Source organism: Rhinatrema bivittatum, chromosome 18 (genome assembly GCF_901001135.1).
Source record: "Rhinatrema bivittatum chromosome 18, aRhiBiv1.1, whole genome shotgun sequence".
NCBI lineage: Eukaryota > Metazoa > Chordata > Amphibia > Gymnophiona > Rhinatrematidae > Rhinatrema > Rhinatrema bivittatum.
Window position 1 is genome coordinate 53,839,585 of NC_042632.1, and position 15,848 is coordinate 53,855,432.

Genomic DNA, 15,848 nt, shown 5'->3' on the forward strand with positions numbered 1-15,848 from the left:
GAGACTCATTAAACAGAGGATACATTGTAGCCACTAGTATTGAAGGAAGGAAAGTGCTGCGTAAGATGTAATTTCTGGTTGTTTAAGGAGTGAAGAGCTCAAGGCAAATTACATTCAGGCAAATAGGTAGTTCCTTTCCCCAGAGAGCTTACAACCTTAGGGCCAGATTTTATAACATGCGCGCGGGCGGAGATTTATTTTTATTTATTTAAGACTTTTATATACCGACAATCGTTGGGAACATCTCATCGGTTTACATGAGAACGAAATGCAGCAAACAGGCTTTACATATAACAAAGAATGGGGATATAGAACATTTTATCAGTTAACATGCAAACGAAATGCCCAAAGGTAAAACTGTTATATCAAAACCCGTGTAACAGGAATAATATCCAGTTTTATATAAAGATTAGGGTGACAGGTAAACAGAGCAAGCTGGGGGAGCGTTTTGCGGGGAAAAGAATGCATAAGAAATCAAGGAAGGGAATAGGTGGAACAGATTTGTTCGCGCAACCTGGCGCGAACAAATCTACGCCCGATTTTATAACATGCGCGCAGGCGTAGATTTTATAACATGCGCGCTCTGCTGCGCGCATGTTATAAAATCCAGGGTCAGCGTGCGCAGGGGGGTGCACAATTGTGTAACCTGCGCTCGCCGAGCGGAGCAGCCTGCCTCCGTTCCCTCGGAGGGAACTTTCCTTCCGCCCCCCTCCCCCGCACCTTCCCCTCCCTTCCCCTCTCTAACCCGCCCCTCAACCCTAACCAAACCCCCCCTGACCTTTATTGAAGAAGTTACGCCTGCCTCCGGATCTCCACCCCCTGGCCCGGTGGCTGTTCCGGAGGCCTCAGTCCCGCCCCCGGGCCGGTGCCCTGCCCACGACCCTGCCCCCGGAACACCCATTTTTTCAAGCCCCAGGACTTATGCGCGTCCCGGGGCTTGCACTCGGCGCGCGCAGGGGGAGGCAGGGGTAGGTTTTCGGGGGTTGCGCGCATATCTACCCCTAAATGAGTATCTGAGACAATGGAGGGGGAAGTGATTTGCCCAGGAGCATCAGCTGCTCTGATCCAGAGGCTGCTCCTCATGTCTTGCTTTGGATTTATTGATCATCCGTTGTGTGATGGGTTCAATTATTATACAGAGACGATACTTATATGTCTGGCATCACTGGTCCCGAAGCTACTACTGCAGCACCTTTAAGAGACAGGCAGGCTGAAAGAGAGACAGACCTGCTCTCGCCAGGGCCACCTGAGGCACTGCAAGTGTAAATGCTACAACACAACACACGCTAGAAATCACAACTAGTGACTGCTTCTCACCCCTTCCTCCACCCCAACACGGTAAATACTTAACAAAAATAGCATTAATACATTTTATACAGACTTATTTGTCTTTTTTTTGTGCAAATATTGCATGCCATTGCGTTGTCACTCGTTGATTACTGTCAGGTCCTTCACTTGGGTTTTCAGGATGTTTACAGCTAATTCAAACACTGCAGCTAGGCTGCTTGTCCAGGCACAGTTCAGAGACTCTGACGGCTCTGACACGGAGAAACCGCTAAGCAGTTGCTCAGAATAATAAATTTAAAGCTTCAACTTTGGCATTTAAGGCCCAGCCTGACATAGGTGCCGCCTGTCTGGCTGGGGTTGATTCCACACGTTCGACTTCACTCACTGGCAGTTATGTATTTTTATTTACTTTACTGTTTACTCTGTCCTCCCGTGATCATTCATTGCAGGTTACAGCAAAACATGAAACTAGTCAGCGTGTAAGGGAAGCAGGCACAAGAGCAAACAATATATTAATGAACATCAGACAGCAGTGAATAAAAAGATTTCCAAATAACCACACAGTGTGCAGTCTCTTATTCCCAGTGCTTTCTGGACAAGAAAGGTGCAGGAAAAAGGTGCCAATGCTGGAAAAAAAAAACAAAAAACCCTGCTTATACCACCAACTTGGAACAGTGTAAGAAAAACAGATTTCAGGCTGCAGCTTTGGGTGGAGGAATCATTTCTGATGGGGCGAGCAGGGCTGTCTTTCAGTTACCGCACACATAAGCTAAGTACAATTTAAAAAATTCCCAAATAAAGTAGCCCAGTGGTTAGAGCAGCACGAGGCAGGGAAACCAGGGTTCAAAATCCCACTGCCGCTCCAGGCCTTATGTCCTTGGCCAAGCCACTTCACCTCCCCCTCTGTTGCGTCAGGTACAAGCTCAGACGGTAACTTTCAAAGGGGCACGCGCGGGTGCCCACTGAGGCACGAACGTCAGCGCGCGCCCAGGGACGCAGCCGTTTTATAACATTTTTATCGGTTATTTGTAAGGGCACCGCCCAAAAGTTCTTGTTTTCTGTAAACCGATACGATGTGCGAACGGATATCGGTATAAAAGAGACTATAAATAAATAAACAAATAAATAAATAAAATAAATAAATAATGCACGCACACAGCTGCTCACTTCTGGGTAGGAGCCACACGAGCCGGGGCATTTTATAATAGGTGGGCGTCCACGCCAGGACCAGTTTCACCAGTTCGCCCAGTCTAGAACTAGGTCCTTGAAACACTCCCTGGTTCATTAGCCGGAACTCTTTCCAGACCCCTTAAACCCCTCGGGGATGATTTTTTTTTATTTTTTAAATTTACACCTCCCCGTAGCAGAAGTAAACTTACGCGGCACTGGACCCGGGCACACGCCCAGGTGCGTAGGACTTGCACACACATCTCTTGGCCCCACCCTGCAACACCCATGCCACGCCCACTTTACACCCCTTTTTCATTCCAAGTAAGATATTCACCTAGTGGGAGATATCTGTGCATGTGGACGGCTTTTAAAATCAGGTGGAGATGCACATGTCCTTCATGCATGTACATCTCCTGATTTTGACACGCGCCCGGCTTTTAAAATTCACCTTTTAGACTGTGAGCCCTCTGGGACAGGAAAATACCTGCAGTGCCTGAACATAATCTGCTTTGAAGTGCCAAAAAGCAGAATATAAATCAAATAAATACATTTACATGTTTCAAAACTAATAACCTGATGCATGAATTGCCTTTTTGCAAAACCTTTCCTGTGCTACAGGTTCGATTTTTATCTGATCACCCTGTCCCCTCCGATTTCGTCTTCGCATTTCTCCTAATTGCTTTTCCAGGTCCAGATTGGAGTGGGGCTCTACGGGGATGGGAGTGGGAAGCTTTGACGGTCCAGTTCTAAATTTTGCAGTGGAGCCCTGGACAGTCTCTTGTCATACTCAAGAAGAAGGGGTCACCGACTAATGTAGCTGCATCCACAACCGGAAATTGTTTCCTTTTAGCTCCTAAATCTTTGGCCATTCTCTGGGCTGGTGATACCTTGGTTCTCCGTGACAAAGGACATTGTTGGCAACAGTCACAAGAAGAATAGCCAGAAATGTTTTGTCTCTGCATTACCTAGAAAAAGCCATTAATGATTATGTTTACATCAGCATGGACTTGGCAGGACCTTCCAGTGTTCGAAGACAGTAGGTTTCACATGCCTGGCTTCTGGGGGGAGGGGGGGGGAGGCTATACTGAAAGTAGAAGGCGTGACATCTGTCTAACAATTAGTCCCAATGGCATCTGACGTAAGGGTGCAACCACCAAAGCATATCCGAACAGGGAAAAAAAGGATTATAAAGAATGTTACAGAAATGCACCTATAATGGTGCAAGATAACGTACCTTAATGAGAATCTTCACTGTACATGTTCACAGTCACAACTAAAAGGGAATGCAACACAGTATCAATTCTTGGTGAAAGGGACTGAGATTTTGCAAATAGTAGCAAAGAGTTACAGTGTTTGTAATTTAAACAATGGCATGCCTAAATTGCCTATTGGATAGAATTGTAGAGAAGAGTTCCAGAACTATTGCTAGATGTCAGATATCTTATTGTGACATGTTAAAGAAAGAAAAGATAAAACAATGTGATATATAATCTAGACATACATGAAGTTTATATAATTGCATATCTGAATATTGAATAGAAAAAGGTTATCGCTCTGAATAAAAGTGAGAGTTTATTCTTATTGAAATCCATGCTGTCTTTATTTAAGTGACTGTAGAGTTTGGTTGCACACTTTGCTGAAGGAAGTGCGGCTCATTAATCTGTGCACCTCGAGTGTCTGACATCTTATAACCTGCTGCCATTTTTCACGGCTTCACATAACAGCAAACACCTCGGTGACAGAAGTTTTCAGCGCACAAGGGCGCAACATTTCCACCTGCTACTACCATCCTTATCAGCCCGCCTTCAAATCCAGCTTACGAAATTTCAAAATATCTTTCTCTGCTCTCAACAACATAGTTGGCCAGTATAGTTGATTTTGATCAAGGGAAACTGATGGCCAGCAGGATCTATACATTGCCGGTATTCTGCTTGCTGCCATCCTATCCAGGGGCAGACGCTCGTGCCTCCACCCCACAAACCCCCACTCCTCTACAAACCACCCTCACAGATCATCTCTCCCTCTCCTGCACTGGATTTGCGGCTGCTGCTGCTCCCCCCGGGGTCATTCTCCCCACCTCCACTTTCACCCACACCCACTGGCCGTCTCTGTGACAAAATGGGCATGGGCTGGACGGCAGCAGCAGGATCACGAAGGAGCCTAGGCCAGAAAATGAAAGGCAAATCATAACACCAGGCAGAGAAGGTTCACAGTCCTCACCGCCTGTCCTCAGTTCCTCTATAACAGAGTCTAAACTCTTACTTCATATGCAAGCCAAGCTGCTTCTTAACTCCCGTTTATTATACTCTGCTTTTTTTCAGCACTTCAAAGTGCCCTAGAGGGATCACAGTCTAAGGTATTTTGCCCATTCTGTGTCTCTGGGAAAAAAGCTTAGTAAATCAAGCCTTAAGTTTGTAGATTGGGCAAAATGAAGTGACTTGCCCATGATCAACAGGATCAGCCATGAGATTTGAACCCTCGCTTCCTTGGGGCACAGACCACTGCTTTAAGCACTAGGCTACTCTTCCACTCCAAGAAGCCAAACTTTATGGGGTATAACTGGAAAAGAGCTCTGGAATAATCTTTCAAAACAGTGTTAAAGTGGCATTAGCTGTCTGTGAATATTACACTGAGCCTAAGACTGAAGGAGGGATGGCCACAACATCAACGCCCCCTTCCTTGGGCCATCTGCAATTTCTGAGAGGGAACTTCCTACCCTGCTCCAGCTGGAGAGGGGCAGCTGGCTATCCCAGTGTTTAGAGGGGATACACAGTGTTTAGGAGTTTACAGAAAACATTACTGTAACATTTTTCAGCTTTGGCTGTTCCCAGCTGTTGACCAATTATCTCTTCAAATTCGGCACATCAGAAGCTGGGAGCTGCATGGGGGTAACTTGCTGGTGTGGCGTTTACTACCCTTAATAAATAAGTCTTCATACTGTTGATGCAATTCCATCATTGTTGTCTACTTTTACCGCAGGGGGAAAAGAGAAAAAAAGGGGAATTAGATTCAGACAGCAACCAACAAGGACATTGGGATTTTACAGGCTGGGAAAACAAATAAGCATGGGGGTAACTTGCTGGTGTGGGGGTTACTACCCTTAACCAATAAGCCTGATACTTTGGATGCAACTCCAACATTACTCAGTGGCAAGAGGTAATAGGGAATTGGACTCAGACAGCAACCAACAAGGGCTCTGACTTTGACGGTTTGGGAAAGTAAGTAAGGGGGTGACTTGTATGGCACAGCAGATGCTACCATAAGCTTGCTGGGCAGACTGGATGGACTGTTTGGTCCTTTTCTGCCGTCATTTTCTATGTTTCTACATTTCTATGGGTTAAACATCCAGGCCATAGAAGGGATTTCCTTTAAATTCACAGAATTAGTGACTGCCTGCAAGTCCCAGGTGATGAGATGAGTAATTACATGAGATGTGCAGAAGTGTCGCTACAGCGATGGGTCCCAAACCCATGCTCCTGACCCCACAGCCAGTGAGGTTTTAAGGTGCCCACCAAGAATATGCATGAGATATATTTGCATACACTGAAGACACAATCCATGCATAGTTATTTCATGCATATTCAGGGAGATATCCTGGAAACCCACTGTGAGGTTAGCAGGATGAGTTTAGGATTTGCTAAGTTACAGCCTGGACAGCTGACACCAGTCCTCAAGAACCACAAATAGATCGGAATCAATATCTGCATATTAACTTGATTTGTATTCAAATGGAAATATGTCTCATTAATATTCATGTAGGCACCTTGAGAAACAGCCTTGGGGGATTTTTGTCCTTCAAGGACCAGCATTGTAAGTCCTTGAAACAGAATATGAACTGGTGAGTCAGTTATTTTCTGGTGACTATTTATATGTGAACTAGCATAAAACCTTGTTGTCATGGAGCAGAGAAGAGCCTCAGACAATATCCCATACAGTTGCAAAACTCAGCCAATCAGCTCTTTGTCTTGTGTCAAGCTGCTCATCATGGAAGAAATCCAATTGGATGAAAATCTCTGCCTAGGTTAGGGATTGGCAATCTTTTTGGCTAGGTATATATATATAAAAAAGCATCCACATCACTATTAGCAGCGCAGAAACACCCCCTCACATACAAGTCTCCTCTTCCAGGAGGAAGGGAAGAGCACCAAGCATCTGCAAAGATGGCGGGCTGGTGTGAGATCAGCACAGTCAGGAAGAGTCGAGATGCAAATGTTGAAAATGCTTCTACGAGAAGAGCGGCGGAGAAAGTGTCTTTGTGTGCTGGGGGTTGCCACAACCTAGTTTATAATAGAAAAATAGCAAGCCATCTAACTGTGCAATTTTATTTTATTTCAGATAGCTGTGGAATTTGATTAATCTCATCAGGGGAGTGTCAGTAACGCCAGCGTAAGGACATTGTATCGCTACAACACAGCATGAAACCTGAAACATACTGTAGCAATAGTTTGCACAATACACACTATTTTGTAACATCATGCATAAGTCAGCTGGCAAAAATGCATATAAGTTACAGCAACTTTCAAAGCGGACTCATGTACATAAGTTTGCTTTGAAAATTATTCCAACAAAACTACGTACACAAACCTATACCTGCTGTTTAGTGCATGCAATGTCGCTAGGCGAGTTTATGCGCACGCTTTTTAAAACCAGAACGTATGTATCCAAGTTCCAGCCCTCCCACTCCTGGAATGCCTCCCTCCATTCAGGGGAATTTTATAAGCCTAACGTGTGCATCAATTAGGAATTGCATGAATATGTTGGGCTGGCGTGCACTGAGCAGGTTTTAAAAGCCGCCTGGATACGCGCATATTTCCCACTGCGTGCACAAATTAAAAGTTTTCAAAAAGGGGCAAAGCATGGGCATTCCGGGATTTGAACCTGAAATCTGCCCTTAAATACTTCTGTGCACTGGCGCACGCTGGGGTCCCCTACTGCGTAACTCTACTTCTGCTATGGATGACGTGTAAGTTGCAAAACAAAAAAATCTAGGGGGATCAGCGGGGTTTTAAAGGTCAGGGCTAACAGGGGAGAAGGGAGGCTATTAAACTCGTGGGGTTTGGAAGTCCTCTCCCTTAACTGGGCGAACTGGGAATGAACTGGTTCTAGTGGCAATGGTGTCAGTGCGCATCCCTTTTAAAATCCCCCCCACTCACACAGTTGAAGCAGGATTTGTGCGCACAGGCACATATCCACTTAAAACCTGAGCACGTGTGCGCAGCCAGGCTATTTTATAATGTGCATGCATATTCACGTATATGTTATAAAATGACCATGTCCCTGGACATGGACCAACGAACGTGCACACATGAGTGCCCACGTGCTGCCTTGAAAGTTACTACCTATGCATGTTAAAGTGCGCACATGCCGTGTTTATGCACAGAATTTTTACGCGCTTGTTTGTAATGCAGTTTTCATAAGGGCCATTTCTGCTTTACCCAGAGAAGTCCCTTTAGGAGTTTATCCTGTCTGCACTCAATAATAAATCTCCCCCTGAAGCTGCAGTCCAGTGGGCAACTTCCTAGACTTTCCCTTTTAAGATGTGACTGGCGCATACATCTGGGTAATGCAGACGAAATACAGGGAAATTCCTCAGTACCTGAATGTAACTCACCTTCAGCTTCCCAAGGAAAAGGCGGGAGCAAAATCTGAAATAAACGAAGCCAAATGTGCACTGGACGTGCACAATCGCCATGCGTGATTTCTTTCCCCATGATTTCCAGCGGGTAGAAATGTGCACGCTGTGAACTCGTGCATGCTTTTTACCCATGGGGCGGGAGGGGACGATTTTCCATGGGTGAGCACGTTTATCTGCGTAAATCCCATGGATTATCCCCCCTTACTTTTTACTTGCAATTTAAAAGGAGAATAGAATAGGGGTGCTTTCTTTCATGTACAGACTGTGTGTGGTTGTACCTAATACCCCAAGGCTGAATAAACTCATCTAGCTGTGCAATTTTATTTTATTTCAGAAAGCTGTGGAATTTGATGAACGCCATCCATGAAGAAAATGCCCTGGAATCTCTTTCTAGAAACCAAAAAGAGCTTAACCCAGTCATCCAGTATGAAAGGAACGTAAGGGAATGCAGATGCCTTCTTGTTTTTCATTCTTTAATTTTATTTTAATGTAAAGCTTGATGAAACTGGAGCATGGCAGGAGCATATGTACTTTTTATTCAGTAGGCAAACTTGTAAATTGCTCATGGGGTAAGAAATTCAGTGAGCCATGACCGCATTCTGCTGACTGCATTGCATTAACAAATCTTTCCGACTCTAGTGATGTACAAGAAACGTCGAGCAATTTCATCTGGAGGAAACTAAGGTATGAGTGAAATTGAAGAAACAAAACAAGAGAGACATTTCCACACAAATATGAATGACCTGGAGCAGTTGAAAGCCTGGTCACATCGTGACACTCCAATGACATTATCTTACTGGGTGAGGGAAAGGCTTGTGTTGTTGGCTGACCTTTATCCAAGGTCAGGTCACCTAAGCATTAGAAAAGTATGCAGTAGGTGGGCATGCAGGTTTGACCAGAGTCCCGGCACCAAATTATTGCCCATATGGCCGCCATATGCCTTGAGCATGTGACCTCTCATTGGAGAAGAGACGGCTGAGGGGGGGATATGATAGAGGTGTTTAAAATCATGAGAGGTCTAGAATGGGTAGATGTGAATTGGTTATTTACTCTTTCGGATAATAGAAGGACTAGGGGGCATTCCATGAAGTTAGCGTGTGGCACATTTAAAACTAATCGGATAAAGTTCTTTTTTACTCAACGCACAATTAAACTCTGGAATTTGTTGCCAGAGGATGTGGTTAGTGCAGTTAGTATAGCTGTGTTTAAAAAAGGATTGGATAAGTTCTTGGAGGAGAAGTCCATTACCTGCTATAATTAAGTTGACTTAGAAAACAGCTACTGCTATTACTAGCAACGGTAACATGAAATAAACTTAGTTTTTGCGTACTTGCCAGGTTCTTATGGCCTGGATTGGCCATGGCCACTGTTGGAAACAGGATGTTGGGCTTGATGCACCCTTGGTCTGACCCAGTATGGCATGTTCTTAGGTTCTTATGTTCTTAAGTCAGACCTAGGAATAAGTAAAGTAATGTAAGCAACTGCCTAGGGTGGCAGATTTTGAAGAGGAGCCTGCTGTCTCTCACTTTAGGGCTGGGTACTCATGCCATCTCATACGGGTGTTGCGCTGGCAGTCCGGCCTCTGCCCCCTTCCAGTCCTTGATCTCCATCCCTCTCCTCCACTATCTGCTCATAGCTATGGGTGCCAAAATCCTGCATCTGGCCCTGCCTGCAGGAAGCACATTTTTTTGCATCTTAAAATTCCCAGGATCCAGACCATTGAGTTCTGTCCCATATTAAAAACGATTTGTTCTGAGCAAGCCTCATTCAGCCAGGGCCCCAAAGGACCACATACAGGGCTGCTGAGACCTGGGTGGGTAGCAATGATTTAATCCTTTGGTGAAACATCTTGAACACTTGGGCATCCCAGGCACAGTCTCGATTCAGGCACTTCAGATGAGCAACCCTGATTGCATGCCTGCTCTCGTCTGTGACAGCGAATGATTAAAAGCCTTCTTCTCCTTTGGAGGATTCCAGCTAGCACTTACCATGAACAACTACTTTTATCTGTTTCCCCACGAGCCTCACATTTGTCATTTCTTGAACATTTAGAGATAAAATGAGGCATTGAAGTAAGCAATAACTATAAACTTCTCATTTTCCCAGTGCTGAGTCCTGCTGTGTGGGAGAGCTGGGTCCCGATCATGAGCCCAGCACAAGTGAGGCCTCTCCCCCAAACCCCACTGACTTTCTGCTGTGGGTGTGGGTGGAAGGTTACGCGGAGGCATCAGCAGCCTTCAGTACTGATGGGTTTCCCCCCCCCCCCAGTTAAGCTGCATCCTTCTCCCCTTGGTAAGGCACTCATTGCAGTATCATCTCTTGGGAAGGGGCCACGGATTGTGGGTTCCTTCGTAACGGGTATGCGTGCACCCTGAATCCCATTGCAGCGTGCAGTCTCTGGAGGCGAGGGAGTCTCGGCTGTCGCTCAGCAGTGACCCCTGCTGGCATGTGCAGCAGGCTCTGGAGAGCACTGCGGTCTGTTTCCCCTGGCCAAAGACTGTTGCTCAGATACTCAGGCTTTGTTTGTGTGTGTGTGTGTGGGGGGGGGTGTCTTATAAGAAAATGGGAACCCTAGGCCATTGGAAATGAAGGCCCACGGCGCCATAGCCCAGTAGTGGAATGTTCTGATTGAGCTAGAAACCCAGAGAAGCAAGAGGAGACTGCCAGAGAGACTCTCCCCCCCCCCCCCCCCAAAAAATGATGAAACATTTTCTAAAGCCATTCTTTTAATCTTTTTAGCCTCATTTCCTATCGGGAAACTGACTTTATAAGGTCAATGGCTGTCAGCTCCTTCCCCCTCCCCTCACCCCCCTCCTTCATCCAATTTCATTCAAATTTCTGCCACAGCGCCCGGCCATCTCCGGCTCTCACCCTTCACGCGTCCTCATTGCCCCCGACACTTAGAATTTCCTGTAGGGAAACGTGGCAGCTCAGTTCAGATCTCCTGAAACTTCTGGAGATGAAAGCACATTATCATGCCATGAAGCAGTTTTAAAGCTGCCCTGGCATCGACTGGTGCCTGTGGTCACCTGCTGACTCCATTTCTCATGTGGTTTCCTGTCTCTATCTAATGTTTAATGATGCACTTATTACACAGAAATTTACCTAACGAACACTGCCATAGCCATGTGCAAATTCCTGTACTAAAGATGGAAGCCAGACCTCATGAGATGTTCACACATCTGCTTGTTTTACATATCGCTTGTCAATATCTGGGAAATGAGGTTCACAGACAAAGCTGGAACCTGGTAGTTCACGTGGTGTGTGGCACGGGTGCACGGTGGGCAGGTTGAGTACCATGCAGATACTTTATAAGAAGAGGGTGATTTCCAAGTGAATCACATGGGTAGAAAGTGTTTCGCCCATATCAGTCAAGCAGCAGAAAACTGTGCTCCCGCAACAAGTTTAATCCTTATTCCACTATGAGCAAACCCTTTAGCCACACTGAGAAGAGGCATCCCTGGGGTGTGTTTAACTTTGAGTCGGGAGATGGCATTTTCAAATCCACATGAATATTTTCCAAGCAAAATTCCAGCCGTGCAATCAAGGCCGATGCAATGTTGGCGCTCATAAAACAGGTGCTCATGACTGAGCGTCCACTCTCCTAATGTGCACCGATCCACCTCTCCAAGGTGCCTGATTTTATATTAAAATTAGCTGCCATGGTAAAAAAGGAGGCGCTAGGGGGGATTGTGTGTCCTGAGTGCCTCCTTGGCATCAAGCACCCAGGAAAGGTGGCTGTTCGGTGGGTTAGGGAAACGGACGCTCAATGTGAGCTACCGGCAGAATATACAACCACAGTATACACGGCCTGGATCGTCTGTACTGTGGGTGATGTACATTGGGTGCCCAGAATTTATTTTTCTCAGTTTTTTTTTGTTTTTTTTTAATGATTCCGATTTTGGTGGTCCCTCCTACTTAGTATGGTGCCACATCGCGTGTTGAGCCGTCACGCTGGCCGCCTCGCGCGGTGTTGCATCAGCCTGAATGAGCAGGGGGAAGGGAGTGCATGCATGCTTTGTGCCCATGTCAGTTTTCGAGGTGCACTCACGTATTTCCTCTTTGAAAAGGGGGCAGTACCTGCCAATGCGGGCAGTGTGAAAATTGCCCCATCATGTCCAGCAGTCAGTCCTTCAATAAACCACTTGGCCTTCCTAGTTATAAAGAATAGATCATCCATCCAGAGCAAGCTGACTGCCATAAGAGGAGTGCTATGATAATTAAAGCTTCCTGCAGGGCTCACGGCTTTAGCTGGCTCTAAAGGTTTCAGTTTATTTTTTGGTGATAAAGAGGGGCTGGTGGGTATTACTGGGACCTGCTGCCTTGTCTCTTGATTTGATAAATGTCTCTGTGCTTCTGTTGAGCATTTTGACAAAATCCTATTTGCTGAGCTCTTAATGAGTGCATTCATCATATCCCGTCCAGAGCTCTGGCAGAGATCCCTCTCTTCATTCCACCTTCTCAGTCTGACAAGAACTTCAGTTCAACGTCATCCAGGACTCATTCTAAGAAAAATATTCCTCCGACCTGTGCAATTGGCTCCAAATTCTTTTTGTAGATGCAGCTCTGTGGCAATTTTTTCTTTTTTTTTTTTTGCTATCTCTTGTTTATATTTCCTGGTGCATAGAAATGTCCAGGAGTATCCAGGCCAAATGATTCACCAATGCAAAAAAAAAAAAAAGAAAAAGTGATGTTTCTCTGACAGTGTTACTGAAATCTTAGCAGGTTGTGACACCGTTTAATCGACCGAAATCATCCAAAGATGTCGAACTTCGTACGACCCAGTAGGGCCCATCTTCGGATGCGACTGCAAGGCTGAGGGAGGGAAGAACTTATATTTACAGGATGCTGGGAGACAGGAAGATTTACTGGAACGAGCATTAAATGAATAAATGTGGTGTAAACCTGGGAGAAGACCTGAGCTACTTGGTTTTCACCTTTTAGTTTTGGCATCTCCATAGGAAAAAGTATTAAGAACAACACGAGCAGTAAATGTAAGAGCTTGAGATCACACCCTGTGTATCCTGGCGTAAGAATGAGGTTCATTACTCTCATGCTCTGCGCATAGCAAAGCCTTCTGGAGAAAGTAACCCAAGGAAAACCAAATGAATCGTTTGTTCTGTGCACGTTATAAACATCTCAGGGGAACTGAGAATCATTTGGATGCATCCACGTTGATTTCCTTTTTGTAAGAACATTTATAGAACCCAGATTATAAAACATTAATACTGGTGGCACTGGCCTTGAGAGGCAGGAGCTTAGCAAAACGTCGATTCTAATATTTCTGTCTTCGAAGAAGCCAGAAAATTCAGAGAAAAAGGAGATTAAACTTGGGCCGGCCTGGCAGGACCTGCACTTGATTACTGTCGAAGGTCCTCCATTCCCTGCCCTGGCCAGGGCTGGAGACGCTGCGGAAGCGATGCTCACAGCCCCATGGGGTGGGGATGGGGGAGGGAGTGCTAGTCATCATGCGGTGGTGCTGCCCAGTGGCCGGATTTAGGGCCCACGGTTGCAGAGTATTGGAAGGACCCCGAGCACATGGCCCCTGGCTCTGCCTCCATGACGACTGGAGGGGATGTGAAATAGGAAGTTGTAGCCAAAAAAAAGTTTTGATTTTTTTTGCTTTGTTTTTAGGGGGGGGGGGGTTTCCATGTTTGTTTGTTTTTTTTTTTTTTTTTAGTGCGCACTAAATCAAAATGAATAAAAGAAAACAAATGCAAATCCTTAATATAAAAGAGGGAGAAATAAATCTCTGAGTAGTTGTGAATAAAGGCTCACAAGGCCGGGATCCCAGCCCTGGTTCTGAATGATCCGGAAATCCAAAGGAGCAAAATGAGCCTGCTGGGTCAAAAAAAAAAAAGCCCGAACGCAGCAGATTTTCCCATGGAGCACACAATCCCGCTTGTCCAGTGAGTGGCACTGCAGGACTGCATTATGGCTGCTGCTGCTGTAAAATAGGCTGCTGGGATTAAGGGGCTGCCAGGCTGGGAAAAAGAGAGATACAGAATATGATGGGACGGCAAAGTCCCTCAGGCCATCTCGTCTGTCAAATTTACCTTCCTGTGCTTCCTCACAGACTGTACTACATCTTTGGCTTTATTGGCGTTTCCCTGTAGCGAAGCCCCTGTGTACTTATCCCAAGCTTTCAGAAATTCTGTTCCCAGCATCCACCGGATAGGATATGTCTTTATGGAACTCCTGAGTTTTCTCCACGTTGAGCCTCTTATCATAACTTCTTGTCACTAGAAAAGGTTTCCGTCTTGTGCATTAATTGCACCTTTGAATAACTCTAGCATATTCCTTCCCGCCATCCTCAGGGTATTCAGAGAGACATGTTTAGGTCTCACCTCACAGGCCTTCTGTACAGGTCTTGTGCCACACTGGAAGCTTTCACTCTGCCCTTTTTGAAGATGTGGCCTGCACAACTAGACGCAGTTCTCCAGATGAGATCTCCCTAGGCGATTGCTTCTACCTCTCCCTATGCATCCTAGCATTCATCAGGCAGAAGTTTTACAACCTTGATATCAGATAGGATCACCCGAAGATCCTGCTGCTGTTTGGTGCACATCAGTATTTCACCCCTATCTTCTCATCTGGGAACATTTGAGTTGTGGTCACCCTGCGATTGCTGTTGATTGGCTGGGAGGAGGGGCAGGAGTTGGTGGGGGGTGGGGGAAGGAATAATGCATATTAGCTTTCTCTGTGCCACCCCTTTCTTGCTAATCCACACTCCCTGGGGCTGATGCAACAAAGCGCGCCCAGCGTAGGGCACAGGGTAACGAGCAGCTGAACACGCATTTTGTACGCACTGTAGGGGATCGGCACATCAAAAACGCACGTCCAAACAAATACGTAGCAAATAGTGCTCATCACCTGTAAATGTCATGCAGACGAGGCTATTGGCTATTACCCCCAATGCAAAAAAAATCGCTGCGCACCCAACGCGCACTTTTTAACCCGTCAAATTTAACACCTGTCCCGAAGCCGCTGTAAAGTCTTGCCAGCCGACATGGCTCAACTAATAAACCAAAAATACTGCTTTTCCGTGGCTCCTCCTACTTAGTATCATCGCGATAAGAAGTAGGAGGAACCACAGAAAGCAGCATCATGAAAAAAATAAAAAGGCTTGACAGAAATAAAACATTTCTGGGTACACAATATGCACGCTCCAGGCCATGTACACTGTGCTGGTAAATTAGCTGCCGTGTTGAGTGTTTGTATTCAGCGTCCTGCACACAGCCACATCTCCTGGGAGCCCGATGCCAAGGACACGCTAGGGATGCACAGTTTATTCCTAGCACATCCACATTTGATTACTGAATTGCGCGCCCAGGTGATGTGAATAGCACGCGTTGAAAAAACGAGCTCCCAGTTTGGATTCACGTATTTACGTGCTTGATATTGCATCGGCCCCTCTTTCTCCACCACCACCACCCCCAGTTTCCCCACCTCAGAAGGGTGACCCCCACCATTTCCCCCCTCCCTCCCTCCAGCACGGTCTCTGCTCCCACATCTCCCTGACTTGTGCACCATCACTCTGTCATCAGTCGAATCCCAAGTCCTGGAATCCCTTGCTGCCCCTCTCCAGCTACCTGCAGTGGGGGGTGCTCCGTTTCAGTAAGAGGATTATAATGACGCTGCTACCCATGGTCATTGTCATCTCTTTTACAGATGGCAGGGCTTCATTCTCAGAAGCTGGAAAGTGCTCGAGGCCTCCAACTACTTAAAAAAAAAAGCAGAATGCTTTTTTTTTTTT

General features: G+C 46.0%; 1 protein-coding gene across 1 annotated transcript in view; it reads right to left on the minus strand.

Annotated features, from left to right (window-relative positions):
* SFXN1 (sideroflexin 1) overlaps window positions 1–15,848 on the minus strand; it is a 267,010-nt gene that overhangs the window by 33,890 nt on the left and 217,272 nt on the right. The window contains exon 2 of the mRNA XM_029583524.1: window positions 3,692–3,730. The gene's annotated coding sequence lies outside the window, so the exon portion shown is untranslated. The remainder of the gene's footprint in view (window positions 1–3,691; window positions 3,731–15,848) is intronic.